The sequence below is a fragment of the Lynx canadensis genome, chromosome C1 (assembly GCF_007474595.2).
Source record: "Lynx canadensis isolate LIC74 chromosome C1, mLynCan4.pri.v2, whole genome shotgun sequence".
Classification (NCBI taxonomy): Eukaryota; Metazoa; Chordata; class Mammalia; order Carnivora; family Felidae; genus Lynx; species Lynx canadensis.
The window spans coordinates 186,919,640-186,926,994 of record NC_044310.1 but is presented as its reverse complement, the minus strand read 5'-3'; the positions used below and the strand labels follow the sequence as shown (position 1 = coordinate 186,926,994).

General features: G+C 41.7%; 1 protein-coding gene across 1 annotated transcript in view; it reads right to left on the bottom strand.

Annotated features, from left to right (window-relative positions):
• Positions 1-238: 238 nt before the first annotated feature.
• CASP10 (caspase 10) overlaps positions 239-7,355 on the bottom strand; it is a 55,527-nt gene continuing 48,410 nt past the window's right edge. The window contains exon 9 of the transcript XR_003970777.1: positions 239-1,700. The gene's annotated coding sequence lies outside the window, so the exon portion shown is untranslated. The remainder of the gene's footprint in view (positions 1,701-7,355) is intronic.

The window sequence follows — 7,355 nt, the reverse complement described above, 5'->3', positions numbered from 1 at the left end:
TGAGATATGTTCGATTAAAAAACCCAAGTGCAGAATGGTCTGCCAGCATTTGGGAAGGGGAAAATCAGAGAAAGACACAGATATATATATATATGTTTATATAAGAATAACATATCTCTGAAGGGATATTCAAAATATTGGAAACAATAATTACCTCTGGGGGCACCTGGCTGGCTCAGTAGAAAGAGCATGCAACTCTTGGTCTTGGGGTCGTGAGCTCAAGACCCACGTTGGGTGTAGAGATTACTTAAATAAATAACAAAAAGAAGAAACAATAATTATCTCTGTGGAAGAACTGGGGACTTGGGGGTGGGGATCAGTGTGAAATTTACTTTTCCCTATGTATCCTTCTGTACTGTTTAAATGTTTTACCAGCTGCTTATATTATATTCCCAAATAAATAAAGGAATTTTTAAAAGATGAAATGAGATAGACACATAGACACATGAAACAAAAGTGTGAGCAATAAGAGGTAAGAGTGATGAGTTCAGAATTCTAAACCCCATGGCTCGAAAATGGAAGGGTGGTGCTGGAAAGGGGCTGGGTTTAAGTCTTGCTCTAGGAGATAACGCAGCTGGTGGGTGGTTGGAGGAGCAAGACTCTGGAAAAGACTATCAATCACTGCCCTGTGAGGTGTCCAAGCAAAGGCAAACCTAGGAAAGGAAGTTGTTAAGATCTGTCTGTTCAGGCCCCCATGTATTCTCTGCCTGCCACTGAATTTGCTTCATTGTCCTTCCTAGAAATTGTAACCTCCTACTGAACACAGAGCAAAAAGGGGGAAGCCTGGCTGAGTAGATTTGTCACATATAGAGGTCCCAGACCTAAGGGTTCAGTTCCAGGGACCTGAGGAAGTTGGACTTGCCAAACTTCCACAAACAGCAGTGCTTTCGATTACTGGCAGAATGAACCATCTTTCTTATAAGTAATAGAACTTCCTGTTTTAATATTTTATCACAATATGTAACTTAGGCCAAGCCCATTTCTTACAGGGCTGAAACTGTTGATAAAATTGTCTTCTCCTTGATATTTCAGGCTGATACCTCCAGCAGAGAGGCCAGGTTCCCACCTCCAAGACCTGAGATGGGGTGCTAACTGCTCTGTATAAGCCTGCCCTCTCTTAGAAAATATTTTCACAAGAGCAGCATGGTAAAGACAGGAAGGACAGGTCCCTGTACTTGGAGGTCAGCCAGATAGAGTTCAAGTCTGGTCCTTCCCAATTTCTAGCAGTATGACCTTGTTTATTATTTAGCTTCTCTGAGCCTTGATTTTCTGATCCATAAAATGGGCACAGTAACACCTCTCTGTCACTCTCACAGAGTCATCATTTTCGGCATCAGCAAGTGACTAGAACCAAAGGCTAACGTTGCTAATTTGGCCGCAGCAAGAAGCATCTAGCCAAAACTGGCTCACTGTCTCCTTGCAGGGTGGCGAGAGCTGGAGATCCAAGACGACATGAGTAGAGGGGTGAGGATGCTTGCAAGTGGCAAAATAAGCTGAAATGTAGGATGATCAGATGCAGTACAGGGCTTCTGATTGTGCATTCTGGGAATGGAAAACTGTCAGCAGCAGTGGTGTGCAAGTGGTGGTCACAAGTGAGGAAAGTTGAGTCTGCATTTGAACCTGATTTATGAGAACAGGTTTGGGGAGCTCGGAGGCATCACAAGAGGGCTCTCGTCTTCAGGCTTGCTTCCTGTTCCAGACTAGAAACACAGAACAATGGCTCAGGGCAATAAAAAGTGAGTCATTGCCCCTTCTCCCCGCCTTGGCAACACTGGTTATATCACCACCACAGAAATCACCACCACCAAAAATACTGACAGGTACAGACTAAGAAACTTAGTCTTCTCCAACCAGGAGGGCAAAACCATCCTGTGTACCTTAGCTGGCCAATATTCACAGTACAGCAGGCTGAGAAATCACCCTGTCTGGTGACCAAATTACATTAATCAGCATTGACATGCAAAAAGATTTTAGAAAAAAGAGAATACCCACAGATCCAAAATCCAACTGGATGGCAGAATGAACCCCTGCATCATTCCTCCCTCTTTGTCCAAATCCCAGCCCCACCCCAGGTAACCTCCATTCTAAAATTTGTTGATCACCCCATGTAGATTGTTATATTTGTACAACATGGAAATGAGTGCACAAGCAACATACAGAACTGTTATGTGGGTGGTGTTTGTTTTTTGTTTTTGTTTTCTTGAGACAGAGAGCGTGAGAGAGAGAGAATCCATAAGTAAGGGAGGGGCAGAGGCAGAGGGAGAGAGAATCCCAAGTAGGCTCCATGGTCAGTGCAGAGCCTGCAGAGCCCAACACAAGGCTTGATCCCATGACCCTGGGATCAAGACCTGAGTTAAAATCAAGAGTCAGAAACTCAACCGACTGAGCCATCCAGAGGCACCTTGGGTTTTTAACATTGCATAAATTATACCATATTGCATATATTCACTTATTTGCTCAACATTTCTCTTTTTTAATAGACTTCTAATTTCATTTACCATCTTAACAATTTAAAGTGTTAGCCAATTTAACAATAAGTTATATTTAAAAAAATAAAAACGAGAAACAAGAAAAAAAAATAAAAAATAAAGTGAATAGTTCTGTGGCATTTAGTATATTCACAATGTTCCCATTCACCATTACCCTGTTCCGGAAAGCATGGTGTTGTAGTATTTATGACTGAACCAATCAAAATTGCCATATTTGTTTCTGACCTTTTTTTTCCCCCTTCTTACAAGCAATAATGCTCTGAAAGTTATCCTCCACGTCTCCTGGTGCATGTGCAAGATTTCTTTTGGGGCATAGACCCAGAAATGGAAATGCTCGCTCACGGTGTATGGACATATTCAACGTTTACAGATATTGTCAAAGTGTTCTCTAAACTGATTGTGTCAATTTACATTTCTCTAAGCAGTGTTAATAGAATTCCCTTTGTTCCATATCCTCACCCATACTTGCTACAGATAGGGGTTTTTTTCTTTTCCTTTTTCATTTCATATATTTTGCCCATCTAACTGGACTGTTTAATTATTTTATAGAATTGTAGAATATATATTTTATATACATTTATATATATTTATATATCCCTCATCAGTTGTATATGTAGCACATAACATTTCCCAGTTTGTGGCTAATATTTTAGTTTTCCAATATTGTTTTTTTTTAATGTTTTTATTTATTTTTGAGACAGAGAGAGACAGAGCATGAGCAGGGGAGGGGCAGAGAGAGAGGGAGACACAGAATCTGAAGCAGGCTCCAGGCTCTGAGCTGCCAGCACAGAGCCCGACATGGGGCTTGAACTCACGGACTGTGAGATCATGACCTGAGCTGAAGTTGGACGCTTAACCGACCGAACCACCAGGAGCCCCTTTCAATGTTGTTTTTGATGTTTATTTTAAATTGTTAAGAGGAGAAAGGGAGTTTCTGCTTAGACAAATTTACAAATAATAGATTTACAGGGAGGTAGTAAATTAAAAAGTGGGTTATCTAAGATACAGCTCCAACCTTTTAGCTTGAGATCACAGAAAATTCTTTCACAAAACCCTGAGCTTAAAGGTACACTGATCCGACTGTGTGTGACATTTTTCATGTTGTTTGGCATACATTAGGGCTTCAGGTAAGCTAGAAGGAGCTAGGAATGGGGAGAGAAAGGCACAGGCTGTGCCAGAGGCAGACACCCTGCACACCATAAAAATGATAAATCCTCAGCAACAGGAGAATAGAACAGTTTGTCGGTATTTACATTTCTATGTATGGGTTACGGGTCTTAGATTTACTGTTGCCTGGGCCCTGCAAATGTTGGATCAGGCTTAGGATGGGAGAGGGGTGAAGGTAGGTCTTTTCTGGTCCATTTTAATCCCCTTCTGCCTACCACCACCGCCCCCCCCCCCCCCCCGCATCCCCACCTTTCAGCCAGTTTAGCTGGCTTGCCAGATTGTAGAGGTTTTTGCTTCTAAAGACTCACACCTTATGTGAGGAGACTATGCCCTCAGACCACAGGAAGTGCCTGGATGTTTAAGTTCTCCCACCTGGGGCAGCTCTTAGCAGAGGATGGAGGCACTAAGGGTTAAGGGAGGATGCAAAAACAGTTCTCTTGCTTCCCGTTGGGTGGGGAACTCTGAGGCATAATTTTCACTTTAAAGTGCTCCGTCCTGGCCACCCTGAGATAAAATGTGTGGCCTGGCCTGCCTTCTCCCTTTCTCTGTCCCACCTCCCACCCCCAGCAGGATTCTCTGGAGAGCAATTCCTGAACGAATCACTTGCATACACTCAGGGTCTGATTCTGAGCACGTGACAGAAGATCCACCTTTAGGTGTTTCAGTTCTGTTTTGGAAGGAAGAGAAATTACAGCATGTTTTTGTGCTCGGGGGAATGATCTGGGAGAGAGGGAACAGTTAATCAAGCAGGAGAGGGAGGAAGGGCTATGGGAGTGGTGTCCTTGAGTGAGCAGGATGAGCTAATCCCTGCCCAAGAGGAGGCACTGACTCTTGGGAGAAGCACAGACAGGAAGGTGCACCCATTGTTGACAAGAGAGAAAGCAGCCAATAGGGTTAGGGTGCAGGTGGATCAGGAGACTCGGTGGTGGATGGTGGAAATCTTTTCTGATTACCTCCCTTAGTGAAGTGAGACTATCAAATGAAAGTGAGGAGAATGGAGGATGATAGACGTCTGAAAAGACAAAAGATGTAACACCGGCTGAGAAAGCAAAGGGTGACATAACCAGGGAAACATTACAGGATTCCTGAGAATCACTAAAAGCCTGTTTGAGGTTTGTGGTCATTGGTTTTGAATGAGACAAGTCTGCAACATTGTGTGTGTGTGTGTGTGTGTGTGTGTGTGTGTGTATTAAGCTTTTATATATTTAATATGAGAGAGACAGAGAGAGAGAGCAGGAGAGGGGCAGAGAGAAAGGGAGAAATCCCAAGCAGGCTCTGCACTGCTAGCACAGAGCCTGATGCAGGGCTCAAGCCCACAAACTGAGATTATGATTAGAGCTGAAACCAAGATGCTTAACCGACTGAGCCAAACCACCACAACCAGGAATTCTAGTACAAAACTGCGGTAAGCAGGCATGTGTGATTAACCACAGTTTAGACTCTGCCCTGTGATTAGGACCAAGGGAAAGGCAAGGGTATCGAGGGTGGGTGCAAGAGAGTGAGTTCAATGATGACATGTGGACTCCAGCTGGGTAAAGAAGGAGGGAAGAAGTAAAGGGTGGTGTTGGCTTTGGAAAGATTTCTGTTGGCAGAAAATGAGATGGAATGGTAGGAGGTGGCTATCATAGAGAGAAATGTTTGCAATTGAAACTTGGGTGGAAATATTGGCAAAGACAGAGTTTACTGGATGCATGACTAGGAGGATATGGTGGTTAAGCTGATTTAAAGGTGGTTGGGAAGCTCAGGGGCAAATGCAGAGTGAAAAAATGGGAAAGTGAATGCCAAAATGGAATTATAACTGAATTAACTCTTTTTCTTTGTGTGTTATTCTATTTCCCAAATATTCCACAATGTGCATATATTACTATATAAGCAGAAAAAACAGTTATCAGGTAAAATCAAAGATATTACTCAAAGATAAAAAGGAAAAAAATCCCTTTATTTTATTGGTGAGTCAATTACTACTATGTACAAGTACCCAGTCCACAAAGCTCATAAAGTTATTCCCGTTCTAGAATTGTACCAGTACTTCCAAGCATCTAACAGAATCATTTAAAATGAGACCAAATGACAGATACGAGTTTCACAGTGTATGTACTCTGTTTCCAAAAAAGCCTACTTTAAAATACATATATATTTGTACTTGCTATATTTGCATTTGCATTAAGAAATCCTGAAATTATCTCTGGGATGCAAAGGTGGGAGGACTGGGCATTTAGTGGACAGAAATGCAGGCAACACTTATCTTGAATACCTCTTTGTATTTTCTTATCGTTGAACAATGTAAAGATAATACCTATTCAAAAATAGATTTAAAAAGTAAAAATTAATACAATTTAAAAATTTTAATAGAAAAATCCTCTTTTAAAAATTCATATATGCTAAAGTTATGTTATAAAATGCTTCTTTGTATTAGCAAATCAGTCTTTCTTTAAACAAAGAATTTCCCCTAGTACTTTTTTAAAAGCCTTCCATTTTTAGGAATTTAGCTACTGTTCAAAGATACAAATGTGATATTCACATCCTTAAAAGCAAACTGCAGACTTTTTTTTCCCCCTTTTTAATTTTAAAGTGAGCAGGGGAAAGGGGCAGAGAGAGAGAGACAGGGACAGAGAGAGAGAGAGAATCTCATATAGGCTCCACGCTCAGTGCAGAGCCCAATGAGGGGCTGGATTCCACGACCCTGGGATCATGACCTGAGTTGAAATCAAGAGTCAGACACTCAACCGACTGAGTCACCCAGGTGCCCCTGCAGACTTCTGAGGAGAGCCAGATCCTACCAGAAAGAAAGCTAAATAACTTGTCACATGAAACATGTACTTAACCAGAAGAGAGTTACATGTCTTTGGTATGGCTCCAGAGTTTAGAATGAGAGGCAATGTATTTAAGTATGTTCTAAGCAGGTAGATTCAAGTCACCACAGGGAAAAGAACAATTAAAGCTGTCCAAAAGTAAAACCAGGCGGCAAGACTGCAAATCAGGAAATACACAGGATTGCAAATGTTCCTCTAACAGCTGTAAGACTTTAGTAAGCCTTTTTACACCCTGAAGGCTGGACCATGGGTTCTCTAGGGTCCTTCCAAGCTCCCCAGTCCATGGTTTTGTATGTAGTGTGAGTTCTCTCTGTTGAGAGTTAAGCAGTGGTTGAGGGATGATGGTCTAGGAGTCTATCATGGCTTAAGAGGATGAACTGGAGCAGGTTTCAAATAGATTAACCACTGGTGCCTGACAGTAAATCTGAGGACCTCTGGCCATGGACCCCAATCCATGCTACATTAAAAAGCTCAATGCAAAGTTCATCACTTTCTATGGGCACCAGGATGTGAGCACAAAAGTTGCTCAAATATGATTATGCAGAAGAGCCAGGATGCATCCCTATTAATTTTTAAGATTATCACCAAAAAGGAATTACAACATTTCAAAGTGAAGGTGGAGAACTCATAGACCCTGAGAATAACTCCACAAACATCTAAGGACCCAAGAATTCCAAGGTTGAGAACAACTTCACTAAATCACTCATAAAGTATCTGACCTAGAAGATTTTGTGAATCAAATATGGCACAAAAGTTATCTACAAAATGAAGTAAACTTCCAATTTGGTCTACCTCAGTGGAGACTTGATCATTGATTGATAAGGGGCTGCGATTCAGCAGCATTCACCATAGTGTTATACATACTGGTCAATGTGTTTTGATTGGT